Source organism: Mauremys mutica, chromosome 6 (assembly GCF_020497125.1).
Source record: "Mauremys mutica isolate MM-2020 ecotype Southern chromosome 6, ASM2049712v1, whole genome shotgun sequence".
In the NCBI taxonomy this organism is placed as follows: Eukaryota; Metazoa; Chordata; order Testudines; family Geoemydidae; genus Mauremys; species Mauremys mutica.
In genome coordinates, this window is record NC_059077.1 from 103,769,444 (window position 1) to 103,791,870 (window position 22,427).

The 22,427-nt window shown below is 41.1% G+C and overlaps 1 protein-coding gene across 2 annotated transcripts in view; it reads right to left on the bottom strand.

The window, feature by feature from the left end:
• Window positions 1-19,681, bottom strand: part of TYRP1 (tyrosinase related protein 1) — a 192,414-nt gene extending 172,733 nt beyond the window's left edge. For both annotated transcript variants that reach the window (XM_045020072.1, XM_045020071.1), the window contains exons 1-2: window positions 19,594-19,681; window positions 5,365-5,467 (exon numbers count right to left, since the gene is read on the bottom strand). The gene's annotated coding sequence lies outside the window, so the exon portion shown is untranslated. The remainder of the gene's footprint in view (window positions 1-5,364; window positions 5,468-19,593) is intronic.
• Window positions 19,682-22,427: the final 2,746 nt, after the last annotated feature.

Sequence of the window (22,427 nt, forward strand, 5' to 3'; positions counted from 1 at the left end):
CTCTTGTCCTGATCTCCAATTTTGCAGCCAAAATAAAGGTGATAGGCTTTCAACCATAGTGGTTATACTGCACTTTTGTGATGCAAAAGTCACTTCACCACAAACATAGCAGAAGTTATCTGCACTGTTCACACAAGTACGAGGCATCTCTGCTCACTTTGGCTAAAGAGAAATGTGTCCCTTTGCAAAATCAAACACTGACAAATAAGAGAGCACGACACTGTATGATTTCTAGAGCTGATATAGGGCAGAGTGATGTAAGCTTCGTTATGATTGCATCATCCATGACTTCTAGGAATAACACGATGCAATTCATATCATGTATGACGCAATACCAGCTTCAGATTGCATCATTCATTGTTTTGCCTAAAAAGCAAGTACTGTCCAAACCCAGTCATAGATTTAGTCATAGATCCAGTCAAAGATGTATTTTAGTCATTTCTGGTTTAAATTGAGATCCCTTCCCTTTATAACTCACTTATCCTCCGCTATTCCCAAGTCAAGGGTCGTATATACTGACCCAATAGCATATCTTGAAAACTAGAGCCAATCAACAATTTTAAGCATCATTTTTGTTCTCAGTGACCCAGAATTAGTAAAGTTTGACTACATTTATTTCAGAAGCATTTTGGCTGTAGAGCAGTGTTTTATATGTCTCAAGTAATGAAGATTTATTACTTACATTAAATGTTAGTGGTGTTTTCAAGCAGATGCTTAGTTCATGCCTTCTTTTTTGTTTTTTGTTTTTTGTTTTTTTTGTTCTTGACTATTATGGTAACTCCACCCTTCAGTGGACCACATTCTGTTCTCAGTTGTGCAAATGCATCATCCATTTGCCCCAATTCTCCTCTCACTTAAATGGATTTTTATATTGGTATAATTCCATAGACTTCAGTGCAGTTTCTCCTGATTTACACCAGCATGAGCAGGAAATCAGGCCCATTGAGTTCTCTGAGAATTGCATCCTTGTAACCAAGAACAATATTTGACCCAGTAACTTATTTTACAAGAGGACTAATTTTCTTACTATCTAAGCAGTACAGCAGGTCCTGTAGCACAAATGAAGGGGCTTATGAGTCATGCTCTCTCAATGATTCAGTAAGGCTCTAAATTTGTATAACCTTTCCTTGCTAATGCATCCCCAAAAGCGATACCATTTCCTTTATTAAACATACAAGAGAAGCAATAAGCTGCATTTGCTTGAATTTTAAATTCCAAGCACTTAAAGCTTTTAAACCAATCAGCTGGAAGTGATTTTTTTTTCTTTCATGAATGCATGCAACCTTTTTCCCTGAAGTTACGTTGCTGGAAATATTTTGCTGACTTGACCTGGAATTGCTGCCTCCTGAAATTTCCCCTAATTGTTACAACATCATTAGGCTACAAAGGTAGAAAAGCTGAAATGCCTTTCATCTGTCCCTGATGTCCTTGATGGATTTAGACCCTGGAGAGAGAGAGCTGAGGCGCAGGTATCCCCGGATTCTATTTCCACATTCTGCAGTTTGCAACCACACTAGCTCAAGCTGTGATCTCATTAGAGCTCCAAATAAATAGAATGGGGGAGCACCAGTAAAAGCTACAGGAAGTGCTGTTGGTGATTCAGTAGGTGGCACTCTTCCTTTGAATCTGCAATTAATCAATGGAACTGCATGGTGTTAGGAGGATCCTAGTAACCACTAAGGATGAAGCAAGTGTTTCTAAGATCAGCCTCTAATTAGTGAAGCATTATGACACTCTTAAAGGTTGATATGTGATGTATCTTTCTCTGTGTATGTATGTATGTATGTATATATATATATATATATATTACATTACACTGACTTATGAAATATCACATCTCCCCCCAGAGGTGGTTATAACTGTTTAATAGTGCACAGCAATGCTAGACAACAGTATATAACAGGGAAGAAGAAGAAGAATTTAACTAAAGGTCAAGAGGAATTTAGGTTAATTACCATACTTCAAATGGAATTTGGCCAGGACATTAGGTTTAATAAAACACCCTGCTCTTACAAAAAGTGCCACAAGATCATTTATGACAAATAGTTGGGATTTTTTATTTATATCTCATCTGAAACAGGGTAGCTCCAGCAGCACAGTGATGAGATGCTAGTTGGCTCTGTCTATTAGTTGCTTCCTGATGAAGTAAAAAGCAAAGACCCCCAAATTTTCTATTAAACTGGCACAGTTTGTGTTTTTGAATTACAATCATGCAAAAAACATGGTTTTGCATGGGGTTGACATGAAACCAGATAGTAACTTGACAGTTTCAAATGAGTTCATTCAAACTGGAAATTCAACCTGAAACACGGTGTCTGTTTGTGCACATTTATGCATGCACTCAAACAACATGAATCAAATCTTAGGGGCTATTTTTTGAAAATGAAGCACAGCGGGGTGCTTGACAATACCCTGGCCACTTCTGAAAGTTTGTAGCAGCCACATAGGAGAAAAATGTATCTTTTGAAGTTTGGCTGCCTGTGATCAACAGCACTTTGCAGATGGCTGAAATTCAAAGAAAAGTGTTCTGTTTCTGCTTTGGCCACCTGCTGCACACTGCAGAACTCCAGAGGCAACAGGGCTGTTTTCAGTTCTGTTTAAATTTAAAATACTAAAGCAAGTGAGAATTACTCCACTATAAGTGAATCTTGCACCTTTGTATTTGTGTATAATTTTACATTCACTAATGTGTTTTGAAGTTGAATTTAAAGTAACAAACCAATTTGTGTGTGTGTGTGTGCAATACTGTAATTATTTGATAGTATTCTATGTGCATGTGACAGCAAGGGGGATTTTCATTCAGGTCAAGTCATAGAGGCCTGTGCTTTAAAAGCTGAAGGAGCTGATTTCTCTTCCCAGTGTCTCTGTGAAGTTTTAACTGCCCCTGGGGTAGAGCATTGTGACAATCGTAAAGTCACAGATTTGTTACAGTATGTTTACACACACACCCCCTTTTTTGTTTCTTCTTTTCTCCTGTGGTGCAATATTTTCCCCTTTCTATTTTCAACAAGGCACATCAGAAGGTTAGTTTTGGTGTAATAATTCAAGGCTCATTGACTTCAATAGGATCAGGACTGGGTCCCGTATATATTTAACTGCACATGAATTATTATACTGTAAATCACACTCAGTCTTGTCTTCCTGCTGAGTGTGTTTGTTTGTTGTGTTTTTTTTGTTTTGTTTTTTGTTAGAGATGCACCCAGTCAAAAGTATGGGTTGTCTGAAGAAACTCCACTTCCTGAAAACAGTTGCTTTAATACTACAGTTCCATTTATGAAATTTAAACTAGCCAAAAAAAAGTGTGTGTGTATGTTTGGGTGTGTATGGCTATTTTGATTGCAGGGAAATTAAAAGGGTAGTTTCAGGAAAAACAACCTGAAAACAGACTGACTATTGAATATTCCTCTCCTTTCCTCTGCTCAGACAAGGTGGTGCTAGCCGTAGATAATGAGAAATAAATGTAGGGAAAGTGTGCATATGAAAATAGCCATTCTGATCACATTCTCCCCCACGTTGTAAGGTAGCCAACATTTATGACAAAGCATTCAGCAAATGTCTGGCGAAATGTTTCAGTAACAGGGCTTATAAATCTGCTGGCTCTTTCATTAATCAGAAGAGGAGCTGTGCTGCTATTGAAATAATTCCTCAAAAAATGGCTAACATGCCATGCTGCAACATCATTCCTAGAAACAGTGGTTCTAGGACTGATGATATAGCACCAGCAAATTCCTTGCTTCTGGCTCTGAAAGACTGTGGGTAGAAGTGCCATTTCTCAGAAGCTGTGCTCTCCGGTTTCATGGGCTGTCTCCATCACCAAAAAGGCATTTCCTTTCCAAACAGCATCCTGAAGCCAGTCCCTTTCCCTTCCCTCCGTATGCAGGCCCATTTACCCAACTAGGTGCATCCTGAACCTTGAGTCTTTTCTTCTGCTCCCTGTAGCCTCCCCTAATCTTATACTGGTTCCCACCAGGCAGGTTCAGATCGGGGTAATGAAGGAAACGGGGTGGGGGGGGGAGCAAAGCAAGAAAAACAAAATACAAACTTTTTCTAAGACCAAATATCATTAATAATTTTCTTAACCATTTTTGTTCTAGGTACTGTACTGATTATGCCTCCAGTCACCCTGGTGTCTAAGCACCTCACATATGTTAATGAATTAACCCCAGAACATCAATGCAAGGTAGGGAAGTACTATCTCCATTTTACAGGAAGAGGAACTGAGATACAGAAAAATTAGGTGGCTTGCCACAAGAACTCTATGGCAGTATGGGAAATTGATCCCAAGCTCTTCTGAAAAGCAGTCTAAGGCTTTAACTTTCCTCTAATTTGTGCAAGTAATTAGTAGTTTTAGATTTCTGTTTCTCCACACAAGAAAAATGTACACTGATGTTAACAAGAGCTCAGAATCAGCCCCAGAGTGTTGCTCGGAAACACTCAATCCAAGAGAGTTCATCCAGAGAGGATGAAAATGAACAAAACATGAGCAAAACTATCAAAGGATTGTTATCTCACTAAAAACATCATATCTGCTAGCAGGTAATCCAACAAGGAAATCCTAAGAAATAGAAAAGTTGTCAGTTTTAAAACCAATTGTTACTTACCATATGCAGGTAGGCAGAATCTAGGATGCCTTCAGTAATTTAGTATAGACCCAAACTCTTCCATATGCTTCCCAAGATAGAGGGGGCCTTAATCAAACAGATTTCCCCTGCCCGCCATTGAAGGAGGGCAAGTGCTGTGTATGTAGCACCATGTTCTCTGAACCCCACTTGCAGTGACCCCATGGAGGCTTTTTCTACTAGAGCTCTGTAGGGCCAAGCTCCACAGGAAATAGGGGTAGCAGGAACTAGAGGGGCAGGAACCTCTCTTCATGGCATTTTACCCCCACCAGATGTGTGAATTAACATATGGAAACAGACACTTAGATGAAGGCTACTTCCAGAAACTGTCTTCCATATCTGTGTCCTCCCCTGGAGATATACTTCTAGAGGAAAAGTGAGCCTGCGGCCAGTGCAGAGAGGCCAGACCACCTCAGGAGTGCAGCACTTTTTTCCTGAAATCACAGCTCATTTCTTGTGCCTCCAAGCCCTCTAATCCAAAATCATATTCTGTAGCAAACTCCACATGGTCAACCTCACACAGGTTTTTAGCCCTATGTGTCTCATCCTTTGCCAAGCCACCCACAGGAAGGAGACAGTTTAGTCTATAATAAGTTCGCAAAGATATGCACTATCTCCCCTCGAGGGGAGACAGACATCTGTATAATAGACACTTGGCTGAGTTTGTGATAATGATTTTCCTTCCAAAACTAAATATTTTCTTATCACAACCGAAAAAATGGGGGGAAGAGGGGGAAGATCTTACTATCCCTTCATGGAGTGATGAAGCAGTTTCATGTGTCAGATGTTTCTGCCTTAATCTTCTTTTGACCTGATGGTAGGAGGTCAGTGAACATCCTATGTTATCACTGTTTTCAAAAAGAAGAGAAATAAAGGTGGGTGCATAAATCAGTTCAGATTAAATGCAAACTTGGGCAATTACACCAGACACTGGAACATGTTTTCCACAACAGCATTGTGCTGTGGCAGATTTCATTCCCGTGATCTCACAATGAACTATAAAGGTGACTAAACTTGGGAAGATAAAACATTCTATTGTCAGGATTGACATTTGTGCAACCTTATTCATGAATCAATCTATGAGTCTTATGTGTCCTGCAACTACTGAAGTAGTTCCTTCTGTGAAAAGGACAGTAGGTTCAAATGTGCCCTGGGATAAATGAGTACAAACGTAATGCAGCCAAGAGGAACAATAAATAAAGAGCACTTTTCAATGCTGGAATGTATAAAGTGACAGAAACTTGAAGCCACATTGTTATGAATACAGACAAAATAGGAAACTACCATGTAGAATAATGTCTAATGAAGCAAAAGCTACTTTTCCCCCCAAACTTTACAGGATCACCAGAAACAGTTTTCTCTATATTGGTGGAAAATGTATAAGAAGTTGCTTTTTCATTTTCGGCCTGATCCAACCCAAATTGAAGCCTGTGGGAAAACTCCCATCAGGCCTTACTCCACTGTGGATAAAGATCAGAGTATGCATATGTATAAAAGAAGCAGGCAATGATACAAAATTAAATCTGGCTTAGTATGAACTGCACCAAGCTGGCTTGCTCACAAGGGCTAGCAGATGCTTGAGGTGTCTGAAGCATACTTGGTTTTTGCAAAGAATAATGTGTGGCTTGGACTATCAAGTGGATAATTAATGTCAGAGTAATTCCTTTCCCTCTAAGAAGCATCTTAAAGAAGCACAAGTGAAATTGTCCTGAGTGCAGCACCACACATCAGCTCCTTCTTGCACTGCTAACAGACCAAAGTTCTTGTATGTTATTGCAGGTAAATCTACCATTAATATTGCCTCAGATATGCTGATTCATTGGGCTTGTGGCTGCACTTAATACAAAGCAGCATTCACATAGGAATTGGGCTGATGCACTCCTTTTGCAGCTGACCATTGGTGTATGACTGTTACTGCCTGGGGTAGAGCTGATGACTCAGAACCAGTGGAGGTAAAATGCTCAAACAACAGAACTTAAAATTCCCTCCCCCCCCCCCGTCCCCGTTTCCCCAATTTCAAAGCACATGAAGACTTTACTTCATGAAGTGAGCTTTTTCTTCATTTCTTTTTAATGGAGCCTCCTGTCCAGCCTCCTAACTATTTGGAGCTCTTACCTTACCTCTGCTGCCGCTGCAGGCCTTTTATACAACAGAATTACCATACTGCCTTAGGCCCAGATCCTCTGGTACTTCGGCACCTAACTCCCATTGATTTCAGTAGGTGTTAAGTGCCAAAACACCTCTGAGGTCCTGGGCCATAATGCCTGCTTGCTGGTTAGTGTTGTACCTGTGGCTCCTAAAATTAGCAACTGGTGGGCTGGCTGGAGCCTAAGGCAGCCTGTTTTCTGAAAGTAGCTGAACTCCTTCTCACTGCGGATCAGGCTGGAGAGGGAAACTGTATTGCCAACTCATGTAATATATGATGCTTTTCTAAGAGCCCCTGCTCTTGGAGCCCTGGGATTTCTTGAGACTCTTGGCTTTCATTAACAAAATAGTTTGGAGCTCTTACGTTCACAGGGAAAACATGAGTCCTAAAAGCTCAAAAACCAGAAGACAAATAAAAAGAAACCAAAGTTTATTGTTTTTTAAACTCTCATAATTGTATGGGGCCTGGCTCATAATTTTTGAAGACTTAGGGATGGCAATGCTGTAATCCACTATCCTGCTTCCAACCCCAAATCAGCTAGTAGCCTCTACCTTGACTTAAAACTCAAGGAAGAAAGAAACCTTGAAACTCTTTTCTTTGGCAAATACTAGCCTCACCTCCAAAATTTAGAGAGGTGCACCAATACCATGTAATAATTTAGGGGTCTTTAAAAGACAAGTTTGTTCCTCTAGTGAATTCCCTAGAGGAAAATGTAAGAGCGCAGCTAAGGGTTTGGATGGGGTGGGGTTAGCTGTTCTGGGTTTTAGCAGTTGGAGTTGCCTATGTATCCTCTACTAAGTATAAACTAAATTGTTAAATTAAGCCAGACTTCATTTTTATTACCTGAAGTGTTTACCACTGCAAGGAACATTGAAACACATGGCACCATACAGCTTATTCCTTAAACAAAGAAGATACATAGAAATTATTTCCTTTCTGAACTGGGGAAGGGCTAGAAATGCAGAACACTTCAGAGAAAGGAAGGCAGGAGGTACAAGAGGACTAAGAAAACATTTTTCATGTATCAATGTCTCATGAACCTGCGTGCACACACTAGAAAAGAACAAATTCACAGCGCAGAAGGGACTAAAAGGTAAAGGAGGAATGTCCTCGGGTGATTGAAGTGGTGAAGGAATGGAGATCCTGTCTCCTGACCAACCCCCTTGAAAGCTCCACTTTATGGGGGCTGTGAAGAAGCAATTACAAAGTAAAATTAAAAAAAAATGCAAAGTGAAAAAGGGGTGTATGTGTGCTACGAAACCCATTCTCTGGTATGCAGATATGCACTAGCACTTCCCCTCCTATTGCAGAAAGGGATGGGGAGCAATTTAAAATTGCTCATTTAAGTGTTGCAGCAGCATTCATGGCAAAATCAGTTCAGGGGTTTGCTTGGCTTCTTAAGAGGTATGAGAAGGTGAAACTATTGACAAGAAAAAGACAGTGAAATTATGGGAGAAATAGAAGTTGGGGTGTAAAGCAGGAGGGCGAAAAGGGTGTGGGGGAAGAAGACAAAGAGCAGGGTTTATATGGTGTTTTCCTAGTTTCTCCTCTGGTCTTCTTTTCTACCACATTATTTACCTTCAAAAATATTCCCTCTTTTATCTCCTTTTCCCTTTCCCCAAAGGGGGTGGGGAGGAGACAGGCCCCTTCTGCCTTCCAGGCTAACCCATGGAGCTGACCATCCATAGAGAGGGAAGCAGACTGCATCATTCCAAGAAACAGTGCAGCATGCATGACTCTACTGCACACTGGGAGCCTAGGAGGAGATAGTTCCTCTGGAAGGTGCTGGTGAGAAGCAGTTGGCTCTCAAGCAGTGATGATAATAGCTTTAACAAAACACTCTGAAGTACTTATTACAGCATTACTAATACTTAATATCTTAGAGCTGGACCAAGCCTGCATCTAAAATGTGTATACAGCAAGCCAAATCTATTCTTCCTTTTTAAAGCCAGGACTGAAAGTGGAAATCACGAGAGAGGCTTTCCTCAAAAACTGTTTTGACCTGGCACAAACCAGGAAGTATAGGATGTGTCATGAGAGAGTACGATCTTATTAAATATTCTAGCTCAATTTCAGGATGCTAATCCAAACCAAAACTCTGAACCTGTTAGGATTCACCTGTTGCAAGCCGATATTCCAGATTGCATTGTATATAGAACAATGAGTCTGAGAGGCATTAAAATACTGAAAAGAGCCTGTATATTTGAAGGAGGGCGGAATGATGGGACCTGATAATGAATCATCTCACATTTTGTAATGGCAAAACCAAACAGACACAGAAACTGAAAATAACAAGGAATAACTGACAGTGCCTTTCTTTTTAATGAAACATTAGTGGTGTCTATTTAAACAGATGCAAAACTTAGCTGGAAGAGATGAAAACAGGAGCAGGTTTCACAGTTTGTTCTCCCATGGTTATAGCCTCTAGACTGCAGTCCTGACTTCAGGCAAAGCTCATTATGGGAGTGGTTTTCTGCCTGAGTAGAAACGGTGGATTTAGCCCTTATTGTCCAGCAATGGAAGAGCATTTTGGGAGTTCTCCTGCCTTCTGGCAAGATATTGTCATTCCTCTATTGTGTTCAAAATAACACCAATCATTAGTGTGGACTGTGGTATCAAACCACTACACCTTCCAGTGAGAGGAACTAGCATCTAACTACAGATTCCACATACCTCATCCTTCCCATGGCATTTCTCTCCTGAATCCTGAGGGTTTGGGTATCAGAGTACAGCTAGTGAGGAATAGAACTAGTTTGGTGAATAGAACCACAGTAACATTTGCTAACTACAACTATCTGGGAAGTAAGTGGGGATTACCCCGTGGTTAGAATTTTCCTCCCAGCTGCCCTGGTGACCTTGCCAGGAAGGAGCAAGGTGGGTGGAGACATTGCCAAATAGATTCATAGGAAAAAATAAAGACGATACACCCTGCTGAGTGGGTGGTGGGATCCAGAAGAACCCAGACCTATCCATCAAAACCCGTAAGCAGATTGGCATTAAAAAAGGTAATTGGGTGGAGAGGGGGCACTACATGAGTGTTACATCTTGTGCTGTGACTATGGCTGTTTTCACCAGCAATTTTTCTGATGGCGGCTTTTCCCTGGTAATGCTACTTTGAAGCCTGTGTTAGTGGAAATGAACGGTCAATTGTGGGAAAGATGAACTGGTTTGTCACCATGCTTTTGCCTTTACAAAAGCTTGTCCTAGTGACCGGAGTAATGTAAAACAATCCCTGCTAAATTTATTTCAGCCAATAGATTTCTTGTGTAGCTTCAATAGTGCCATGTGGCACCTGGAGAAATATGTCCATTATTTTGTACTGCCTGAAGTACAGGCCTTAAATTCTATAAATCTGTGTGTAGATGTGCAGACTCACCCCTGCGGCGCCTCCTGCTGGTGACTCCTGGGAATTAGCTCATTCCAGCTCTGGAGCACCCTCTGCAGGCCGGTGATCTGCCCATCCTCTGGCCCCCATGTCCCTCCCTGGACCCGATGCCCTTTTACATGGGGTGCTGCCCCCTGGCAGTAACCCCTTTATCTCAGGGTCTCCCCTCCCTGGGGAACCCCCACCCACTATTCCCACCTCACCTCAGTATAAGGCTACTGCCAGTCATTGTCTAGCCCCACACCCTGGGGCAGACTGCAGTATCAGCCTACTTATCACTGGCAAGGAGGGTTTGGACCTGCTGCCTTGGCCTACCCCTGGGCTGCCCTCTGCAACCCCTAGTGCCCCTTGGCCTTCTGCTAGCCCACAGCCTGGGGATTTCCAGGCTAGAGCTCCCCAGCCCTGCTTCACTCAGGTCCCTGCAGCCAGGCCTATCTCCCTCTACAAACAGAGAGAGACTGTTTGCTCCTGGCTTCCCTGGCCTTCTTATAAGGCCCTGTTGCTCAGTTTGGGCATGGCCCCAGATGCAGCCACTTCCCCAATCAGCCCAGCCTAAAAACTGCTTTCTCCAGCCACAGCCCCCTCCCAGGGCTGTTTTTACCCCTTCAGGGCAGGAGCGGGGTCCACCCCGCTACACTGTGTCACATGTGTAAAACGTAGAATTAAAACTACGGTAGTTTGTACCTTTTAGCACCTTTCTTTTGAAGATCTCAAAACACACAACATCCCTATGAATTAGTTATTATTTATAAAAAGGCCCAATAATAACAACTTCCAAGGAATGACACCCAGTGGCCTTACAATTTAAATCATTTTTATTTTCTTCCTCTCTCTGACATGCTCCACTGCCAAGATAAAAATACAGTAAACACACTAACATATGTACCTGAGAATCTTACATCACTGTGTTTGGTGTTTTTTGTTTTTTCCCCTTTTCATCTTCATGATACTTCTCTTTGACTTTACTTGACTTGGACACTACTATATTTCACTTCATTTATAGGAGTCGCTAGTAGTAACTTAGATTTTGAACATCTGCACATTTATTTGGGGGCATTCAGATACAGGGTTTTGGCTCAGACCATTATAAAGATGAGAACAATTTCTAAAGTTCAGATCCAGCTCCAGGTTCTGATTTCAAACCTCCTAAATATTCAGGTGTGTTCAGATCTGGGTTTGGAGCCTCTCTGTGTTTAACTTTCTTTTCCTAAAGCAGTTACATAAATCTGCAGTGTCTGGGTTGCAAACACTGTGAGGAATGTTTAATTTAAATATCAAAACTGTTGATTTTTAGTTTAAATTTCTTGAAATCAGTTTCTATTCATTTTAATTATTTTGTAAAACCATTATTTATTTTTTAAACAAAATCTGATTTTTGTAGCTAAGCTACCTTTAACCAACAAATACTGAGTTCAGGCTTAGTCAAAATGTGGGCAAAGAGCTTTCTTCCTCTCTCCTTGTACAAGTTCTGATAATCATAGAATGTCAGGGTTGGAAGGGACCTCAAGAGGTCATCTAGTCTTACCTACTGCTCAAAGCAGGACTAATCCCCAGACAGATTTTTACCCCAGTTCCCTAAACAGTCCCCTCAAGAATTGAACTCACAACTCTGAGTTTAAGCAGACCAATGTGCAAACCACTGAGCTATCCCTCCCCCCAAGACTAGTAGTAAGGGCTATTTTTTATCATGCTAAGAAATACGAAGTGCACTAAAAGTGGGGCAGGGAAAACTGACGACTAGATAATTTCAGGACTGTCCTGGCAGGACGGTAAGAGCATGTGATGAAGTCAGACTATAGATGATGGTTATGCCTTCTGGCTGTGCTTAAGGCAATGGTGCTTGGAAGAGAGTTTAAAGGGTCAGTGTGCAAATTAAGCTGCAAAAAATAAACTAGAATCTGCAAATCCAGATTTACCTTTTCTCAGATTTATTTTTAAACTCTGTTAAAATACACTATGCATTTTATGCATATGCATATGAGTTGAAGGTTTTTTTCTGTGTTGCTTATTTACGAACACAACCTGTCCCTAGGTAAGTTGCCAGAACAGTAAACAATGATATCTGCTTAGGCAAGACAACCAGTAGTTTAAAGTATAATACGTCTATTGTCTAATTTTACAAAAATGGCAAATTGGGATTTTGGGGGCAGGGTTGTCTTATTCAGAGAACACACAAACACCAAAGTAGAAGAATGAAAACGGTGATAAGAGAAATGGAAAACAAATGTCAAGAACCAAATAAAACTTGAATGTTTTTTAATCATTCTTAGCTCTTAGGGCTAGGTTACTCCTGGTATGGTCAACTGTTGAGAAGACCAAATTATCTCAAAGATTATATAACAGCTGAGTTTGTGGTAAGGACAGGATTCCAGCTCAGATGTCACCAGCACCTTCTGCTGATGGGACATGGGTGACGGTTTGGATGTGAATTATTTGTTTTAATGTTCATATTTAAAATGTTTCTAAAATAGGGTGGATATACCCATGGAACTGGAGTCAGAGGGCCCCTTTTCCCTGGAGAGGCAGTTATTGAGGGTCACCAGAGGAAACAGGGAACAAGGGGAGTTAGGCTGGAAGTAATCCAGCCACAGAGCAGAGCAGTTCATAGAGTTTAATAAAATTCCACATGTTCAACTTACGCTTCATTCAGCATCACCCTTTGCTAATGAAACAGTCACTATCCTCAGTAGTGAATTACAAAATGGCAGACCCCTGGGGCAAGGTTAGGGAGGGGTTGTGTCTGCTTCAGCTACTCAAGATGTGGAGTCATGTGCAGGTCACACCAAGGTTCCCTGTTGTGTTCAGCTTATTCATAGTTATTTTGGAGGGGATAGGGCCACGGCCATGCCGCTGCCTCCTCGTCCTCCTTAATTACCACCAATAACATGCCTTCACAAGGACTGCGATTGTCCCTGCTTCTTGTAAAGGCCTTACATATGCTGGGGGAAGGCTCCGTGTAACACTGCCCTTCTCCATGTAGAGTTGCAGTTGAGAAAGTCTGGCCCTTACTGTATATAGAACTTTTATCTTCAAAGACAAACAATAGCTAATTGATACCCATAACATTTCTGTGAGGCAGGTAATCAGTATTAACATCCTCATTTACTCATGGAAAACTGAGGTAGACAGAAAATGAATCACCAAAAGCCACAGAAATACCATTGTGCAAACTCTGGCGAGTGGAGTTCAAGCCAAACAGATGTACACATTTTTGTGAGAACTGGTTTGTCAGCTCTGAAGGTCAGTAATATTTTTGCTCAAACTGATCTGCATTTCCCATGGTCAAATTCTGTTACTACTCAGAGTCCTGGCTCAGATTTGGCATGTTCTTCATTTTCACTGGAACACAACCACTCTTACCCCTGCCCAGCATTGCCTCCCAGAAGTCCAGGAGAGCTGACTGTATTTAAAAGAAGCCGTATTGGGGGCACAGGAACAAACCATCCCAATGTGCAGAAAGAATAGCAAATATGGTAGGCGACCAGCTTGGCTTAACAGAGAAATCTTTGAACTTAACACAAAAAGGAAGGTTACAAGAAGTGGAAACTTGGACAGATAACTAGGGAGGAGTATAAAAATATTGCTCGAGCACACAGGGGTGTAATCAGGAAGGCCAAAACACAATTGGAGTTGCAGCTAGTGAGGGAGGTGAAGGGTAACAAGAAGGCTTTCTACAGGTATGTTAGCAACAAGAAGAAGGTCGGGAAAGTGTGGGACCCTTACTGAATGGGGGAGGCAACCTAGTTACAGATGATGTGGAAAAAGCTGAAGTACTCAATGCTGTTTTTGCCTTGGTCTTCACAGACAAGGTCAGCTCCCAGACTACTGCACTGGTCAGCACAGTATGGGGAGGAGGAGAGCAGCCCTCAGTATGAAAGAACAGGTTAAGGACTATTTAGAAAAGCTGGACATGCACAAGTCCATGGGGCCGGATGCAATGCTGAGGGAGTTGTCTGATGTGATTGCAGAGAGATTGGCCATTATCTTTGTAAATTGTGGCAATCAGGGGAGATCCTGGACAACTGGAAAAAGGCAAATATTGTGTCCATCTCTAAAAAAGGGAAGAAGTAGTAGAAGAATTTGAGGAACTACAGCCTTACTTCACTCCCAGGAAAAATCATGGAGCAGGTCCTCAAGGAATCCATTCTGAAGCACTTGGAGGTGAGGAAAGTGATCAGGAACATCCACATGGATTCACCAAGGGCAAGTCATGCCTGACCAACCTGATTGTCTTCTATGATGAGATAACTGGCTCTGTGGATATGGGGAAAGTGATGGACGTGATATACCTTGACTTTAGCAAAGTTTTTGATGTGGTCTCCCACAGTATTCTTTCCAGCAAGTTAAAGAAGTATGGCTTGGATGAATGGACTATGAGGTGGAGAGAAAGCTGGTAATATCGTCCAGCTCAACAGGTAGTTATCAACGGCTCGATGTCTAGTTGGCAGCCGGTATCAAAAGAGTGCCTCAGGGATTGGTCCTGGGACCTGTTTTGTTCAACATCTTCATTAATGTTCTGGATGATGGGGTGGATTGCACCCTCAGCAATTCACGGATGACACGAAGCTGGGGGAAAGGTAGATATGCTGGTGGGTAGGGATAGGGTCCAGAGTGACTTAAACAAATTGGAGGACTGGGCTAAAAGAAATCTGAGGTTCAGCAAGGACAAGTGCAGAGTTCTGCACTTAAGACAGAAGAATCCTATGCACTGCTACAGGGTATGGACCAACTGGCTAAGCAGCAGTGCGTCATAAAAGGACCTGGGGATAACAGTGCATGAGAAGCAGATTATGAGTCAACAGTGTGCCCTTGTTACCAAGAAGGCTAACAGCATATTGGGCTGCATTAGTAGGAACATTGCCAGCAGATCTATGGAAGTGAATATTTCCCTCTATTCAGCACTGGTGAGGCCACATCTGGAATATTGTGTCCAGTTTTGGGCCCCCCAGGAGAGAACAGATGTGGACAAATTGGAGACAGTCCAGCAGAGGGCAACAAAAATGATTAGGGAGCTGGGGCACATGACTTATGAGGAGAGGCTGAGGGAACTGGGCTTGTTTAGCATGCAGAAGAGAGGATCGAGGGGGGATTTGATAGCAGCCTTCAATTACCTGAAGTGGGGTTCCAAAGAAGTTGGAGCTTGGCTGTTCTCAGTTGTGACAGATGACAGAACAAGGAGCAATGGTCTCAGGTTGCAGTGTGGGAGGTCTAGGTTGGATATTAGGAAGCACTATTTCACTAGGTGGGTGGTGAAGCACTGGAATGGGTTACCTAGGCAGGTGGTGGACTCTCCATCCTTAGAGGTTTTTAAGGCCCGGCTTGTCAAAGCCCTGGGATGATTTAGTTGGGAATTGGCTCTGCTTTGAGCAGGGGATTGGACTCGATGACCTCCTGAGGTCTCTTCCAACCCTAATCTTCTATGATTCTACACCAGTATAGACAAGAATCAGGCTGTGTGTGACTGAAATGGTTCCACTGAGGCTAATAGCTGTGACTATGCATGGATAGAATGAATAAGTGCAATAACTGAAAAGCATGAATACCAAGTTTGAGCGAGGGTGCACACATTCCATAGCAGTGCAGGAGTGACCAGTCCTTTTGTTTTTTACATGTTTCAGTGTTTGAGAGATTGCTTAGTAAAAAGTGGAAGGAGGTCACTGTTTAGGCTGCTCAACACACTCTCAGGTTTGCAGCCAGCCATAGCAACATTCTTTTCCTTAGATGATTTTTTCCTTGCATATTTCCTTAGCAACATAGTGGATGCAGCATCAGGAATTGTAGTGCATGCCTCCAGCTCAGGTATGATTGATAAACCAGAAAGAGACTGCAGGTACCATCATTAAGCTGACAGTCCTAGCTATAGAAGCCAGAAATACACACTTTTAAAACAATATAAGTTACACTACACTAGCGCCTCATTCACTCTTCCTCCTTCCTCTCAGTGATGGGAACACATTTTTCATTTTCTCTGCTGTATCCAAAGAGATATGAACTTCAAAGAACACGGTGATCTCTGCACCAAAAGGGTTGTGCATGTCATCCATGGGTGTGACAGTTTAATAACATTAGAAAATGAAAGTTAGTGGTAAGGAAATTTCCACTAGTCACGTTCTATGACCACATACTGGTGAACAAGAACTATAAAAACATATATTCTGAGAACAAGAATAGCCAGTGTCACAGTTGTCAGTTTTTTAAATACATGTGCAATACATTTTATCTAACTAAGAGACCATGTCTTTTATGTTTATACATCACTAAGTACATCATTGGCACTCAATAATTGTCATTATCCCCTATTATGATCTAGATTGTGACTTGGACAATGTGCCTGTTCAGAGGAGTAAGAACCCCCTAACTTGAGTCTAGATGTACAACAAATAGTGAGTGCTATGAACTATTCCTGTCCCCCTGGAATAGGTGGGAGGGCAATGGCAGGCAGTGGGTAGAGATTTGGCTCTGCTCCCAGACTTGCCATCTAGTACATCGGAGCTAATGTATCGGAAATGTATCGGAAATTACTAGTAGTATAGGCCACCCTCAAATTACTGCAACCACCTCCCTAGAGCAAGGGAGAAGAAGAGGAGAATAAAAGAGAATCAGTGTTTTGTTATCTTTACATGAAGCTACTATTACCGTAAATGTATAAGTTTCAAAAAAAAAAGTTCAGAGACAATGTCATAGCTTGTAGAGTCCTCGCAGTCTCTCATTATGTCTAGTGGGAGGTGTGTGGGATCCCATAAGTTTTCTGTCAACTTCCTGTTACTTTTAATGGACACGCTCTTCACTGCACATAATGCTATGCTACTATAGGAGTGGATCTGTCTGATTAAGGGTCTGACCGTGAACCTGGCACTGAAACAATACCCTATATGGGGCAGAGCTGGAATTAGGGGGTGGATCTTTTTATTATTATTACTGTTACAGTCGTTCATGGGGGGGCCCACCTGAAACTGGGGCCTCATTTTGCAAGGCACTCTACAGATGCAGCACATTGAGCAGCCAGTAGGAGTGCTGTGTGCTCACCGCTCAGCACATTTGAAAGCCGGCACACTTATTTAAGTGCCTAAATATGGACTTGGGAGCCTAAGTTTAGGCCTTTTTAGAAATCTTAGATGCTGTATCTGTATTCCTTTGTTTACCTTACACTGGTCATTCTTCTTGAAGGAATGTTGCCATACTGCATTCATTACAGAAGTATCAGAACACCTGTCAGGAATGGTCTAGAAATACTTAGTCCTGCCATGAGTGCTGGGAAGTGGACTAGATGATCTCTCTTGAGGTTCCTTCCAGTCCTATGATTCTGATTAATTCTTGTTAGCCAAGACAAACCAGAGCACATATGAACTGCAGCCCCAGTTTGTGTGTACTTACTTTGGTTCTTGTTCAAAACATCCAGGGAATTTTTCACCACTATGATGTCCCATCCATTAGAGGCTTCAGGGTATATCATAAAGGCAAGCCTTGAACAGACAATGAGTTCATAACACTGGGAGAGAACTTCCATGTGCCTATAGGCACATTTAGTGGCCCAAAGAGAGAGCCAATGAACAAAGCCCACTGGGAACTAACCAATCGGAAGGATATTTTAAAGTCAGATTGGAACCAGTGAAAGATAGTGGATTGCAATAAAAACCTGAACTGACACAGCACAAGCAGCAGTAGTGCAAGCATCTCTCATGTGAATTGGCTAATGTGCCTTGAAGTGAAAGCAGAGTTCATTCTTTGTCTTCCCTGCTGACAGTACAGGGGCCAATTGCGGTGAAATGCGGGGTGTGTGTGTATGTGTGTGTACACGCACACACAGAAGCTCCCTTTTCCATTGAAAAAACATTTTGATGGAAAATTGTCAACCAGCTCTATCAATAATCTTATAGATGCCTCTGGTCAGTAAACTAGGCGATCTTCATTCAGTTCCCACTGGACAGGCATCCACATCATTTTCTCACTCCACTCACTCACTCACTCACTCACTCACTCACTCACTCACTCACACACACATAATGATGTGGATGTCTTTCCAGTGTGAACTGAATGGAGATCACCTAGTTTATTGACCATAGGCATCTATAATGTTTTTTCAATGGAAAAGGGAGCTTCTGCATGCGCGCACACACACAATCCTCTGAGCCAGATTCTTGCGCTGAACTGCATCTCCTGTCTGTTTGAACTGCCACTGTCTATCATGGGAGTCCCATGATCATGGTGCATCATGGGAAAGTTGTTCCGGCATGGGGCTAGGCCCAGAAAGGAGCGTAAGCGGGCATGAGGCACCTGAGTTACGTCTCCCATGAGGCACTATGGCAGCTCAGGTGACCCAGGTTGATGTCAGACTGACTCAAAATGAAACAATTTATTTCATTTAGCAAACCAAAATGTTTTGATTTGGTTTGCCCTGACCCAAAACAAAATATTTAGTTTGGATTTTCTTGAAAAATTGAAAGATTTTGGCAAAACTGAAAAATCGGCTCTCGGGGACATAGTTCAATGTTGAACCTAAATGTCACAGTTCAACACGTGTGTGTCTTAATTCAGGATGAAAACAAATATTGAAATATTGGAATTTCCAGTGGGACTGAAATTCTGAGTTTTACCAGCTCTAGTTATTGGGAGTTGCCAAATGGTCTTACTAGCTCTGTTTATCTGACTGTGCTATAAAGGAGCTAGATCTTGAAAAATTCCTTAATGTCACCTGTGACACCGTTTATTTTTAGCAGCTGAGCATGTCATGCAAAGAAATCTGTTCTGCCTTAGTCTATCTCTCTGACTGATTTTTTCCATAGGTGTAGAGCTGTTGGCTAGAGGTTATATCTATGCAAGCAAACAGACATATTACATGGTGCCAAAACATGGCACTCACTAATTGTCCATCATATTGTCACAATGTTTAGTAAGTACTGACCTGGTTAAATTCTAACCAGTTCCCTAGATGTAACAGGCAATACCTTTTACCCTGGGGCTATCCAGTCCTTACAGCAAAAAGAGTTAAATCTAAAAACACATATTTGAGCTGAGCATTGTAGACTATGATCCATAATGAATGAAGAAAATACTGTAGTATAATCATAAATGTACAAATCAAAATATCTTTCTAAACTACTAAACTAATCTAAAGAGTAGAATTTACCTGGTCTCAATCTTTTAATTCATGTGTATTAATAGTTACATGCATACACTTAAGGTCACAGCCTACTAAGACAGTGATGGTAATTTGGTGCTTTGTGTGTATATGGAAAATATCTGTACCTCAATATAAATATTTATAAAAGATCCATATGGTTGTACTCACTTTACTGATCAACTCTCACAATTTGTGTTTTGTGCATCATTTTTCCTGTCTAGTTGTATTGCAGGGAAGCAGATACTGGAAACCTTGTTAAAGACATTCAACTTTTGAATCACATTCAATTCAACCAGTAGTGCTATTAGAATAACAGAATTACCATAAGTTAGTACTGGAGTCCCAGTTCTTTTTTGAGGTGATAGACTTGACACTCTTGATCAGTGAATCTCTTCTTTATCAAATATGATTTTCTTTAAAACCATCAGAAATTCTTTGTAGCTTGCTGTGCTTCATTGTGATGTCATGAAGGACAAGGATTCTGTGATTTATTTATTTTTTTTAAATTGCTTTTAAATACACTAGTGTGGCAAAAGGCACTGGTTATGTTTTGCAGACAGAAATATCATTATATGGCATATTTCAACTTCCAAATTCCGTGTTGTACTAAAATAGAAGAAAATAATCTACTGTAATCAGTTTCTCCTCTCTAGCCTTCCAAAAATAGCTGCTTTTGCAAATAGTTACATTGCATCATTTTTTTCTCTGTAAAGTACTTCATTTTAAAAAATGTAGTCATACTCAGGTAATGGCAATTACTGGCATACTTCTTTTAAAAGGCTGTCTGTAAGAATCCCATCCTCAAATTGCCCTGGGCTATTTGAAACAAGCAGAAAATAGCAGCATACCAGAAATGAGTGAAAAGCAGGTTGCACTTCCTCTACAGGACACCAGATGGAGCTCCTACATTTTTAATCAGCTTTGATCATTCTGACTTCTTTTTTCCTTTTAGCATGAATCCTACCCACGGGTTTAACTTTCACACAACTGTGTTTTCTCTTAAATAATTTTTAGCTGATAAATTTCTTCTATTGATCTATGTTTGTGGCCTGTAAAATAGCATTTCTCATGGTTTTTCCCATGAGAGGTGGTGCTTAATGCATACTGTGTTTTATGAGGTATACAGGTTTTAGTCCCTAATATCTACCAGGAATTTCCCATGTGATACCCAAAGGGCCTGCTTCAGCTCCCATGGAAGTCAAAGGCCAAACTCCCATTTCAATTCACATTAACTACTAACTCCTTTGAATTCAGATAATTTATGAATGTACTTTTTAATCCCAGGGATTCACTGCTTTCTTGGTAATTATTTGTGGTGGTAATATTTTCAAGATGCCCAATAATATAAAAATCTACAGACAGTTGAACTACAAAAAGGCCCCACCATCCAAATATCCAATCCACCTATAAAAGCACTTTTCAATGTTATGGTAGGGAGACTGTGACATTATTCTACAGTTATGAAATAAAACTGTGACAAGTAATGGACTCCACTCTTTCTAATTTTGGACTTGTACTATTGTATATCACTCTCCTTTTCAAATTTTTTCTATATCTTGGCTTCCAACTATAAGGAACCCACTAAAATTGATGGCTCTAGTTAATTCAACAAAAACTACTTTGCTCTTTATAGCACTTATGACTGACTAAGTTTCTAGATCATAATGTTATAAAATAGTCTGTGGTGTGTTCTCATCATGGCTTTATTCAAACAAAGACCTTTTCTAGACTGTGTAAGCCTCTTGCAATAGTCTATTTCTGCCAACTGGGAAATATGTATTTACCTATGAACTCTAAGGTTCCACTTTATTTAAATAGAAGGTTTTATTTTCTCACACAGAGTGTGTAACCTTAAGCCTTCAAGTGCTACCAGCAAAACTCAGAAATATCGAAAAGCTTGCCATACGCTTTTCTCAATATTTTATTCTATCTCCGTGGGGCATAGGAAAAAAGAAGAGGAACGAAACATTGCCACAGAATAAGTAGCTGAAATGTAGCAGTTTGAGCTGAGGTTTTTGGTGAAAGCATGACGTTCTGACATGCTCTCACAATTTAACTGAGCAACCTAAGATATTTTTGACCATAAAAGACCAAACTACTGTCATCTGGACTGCCAAATGTCAAAGCATCCCCTTCATGTCAATGGATCTCTTAATTTTTGTTTACTCACAACTGTAAAGATTTTTGCACTGTTAATGGATAAGAAGGATATTGACCTATAACTCACTGATTACTTTGTTATGGTAACCCCAGTTGTGTAAGAATTAAGCACTGATGTACCCTGAATGAAATGCAGCAAAAGAGTTTTTTTACTAGCTCTAGATAAAAAAAGCAGAAGCAAGAATAAGTACTTCTCACATAAACAGTACATATAAAGTTAGTGAAATATTTGTAGTGTTGACTTCTAATGCACACATATGCAGAGCACACACATACCTGTTTCTGGTAAAATATTCACAGGCTTGGTGTTTACCTATTACAGTGGCATTACTCCTCTGTGGGTATTGGCAGTGTAATACCTGTGTCACGTTATTGATTGGAACCGGGACCATATAGAACATGGTTGCATCCAAAGTCCTATAGTGGCACCAAATCTTGTATAAAGGGGATCAAATTGGGTGTCTAAGACAAGGTTATGGGTTGCTGGTTACGATTATGCTATCTGTATGCATATATCATTTTTGTATTTAAAGTTATAAGTATTGGCTCTATACTTTCTGTATTTCAAAATTATGCTGTGCTTCTGGGTGACACCTGAGACAAGTTAGTGTCAGCTCTGCCTAGCCTGCTTCATGGCCCATTAAGGACCATCAGCTATACAACTGACCCATTGAGGGAAGGCAGATACGCCTTGTCACTCAGCAAAGTATGCAGGAACTTGCCCATGTGACTCCAGACTCCATTTTGCTGTGGTTTTCCACAGTAAGAACAAAGCGGTGTTCTTACACCTAGAAAAGACTATAAAAGGCTGATGCCTCATCTCCATCTTGTCTTCAATCCTGCTTCTTGCCTCTGGAGGGACTTTGCTACAAATGGAAGCTCTACACAAAGGACAGAATGACCCATACCAGCTGTGGATGTACTCCAGAGACTTGATTTGAACCTGCAGTTTATTCCATCCCTGCTACAAGCCTGAACTAAGAACTTTGCCATTAC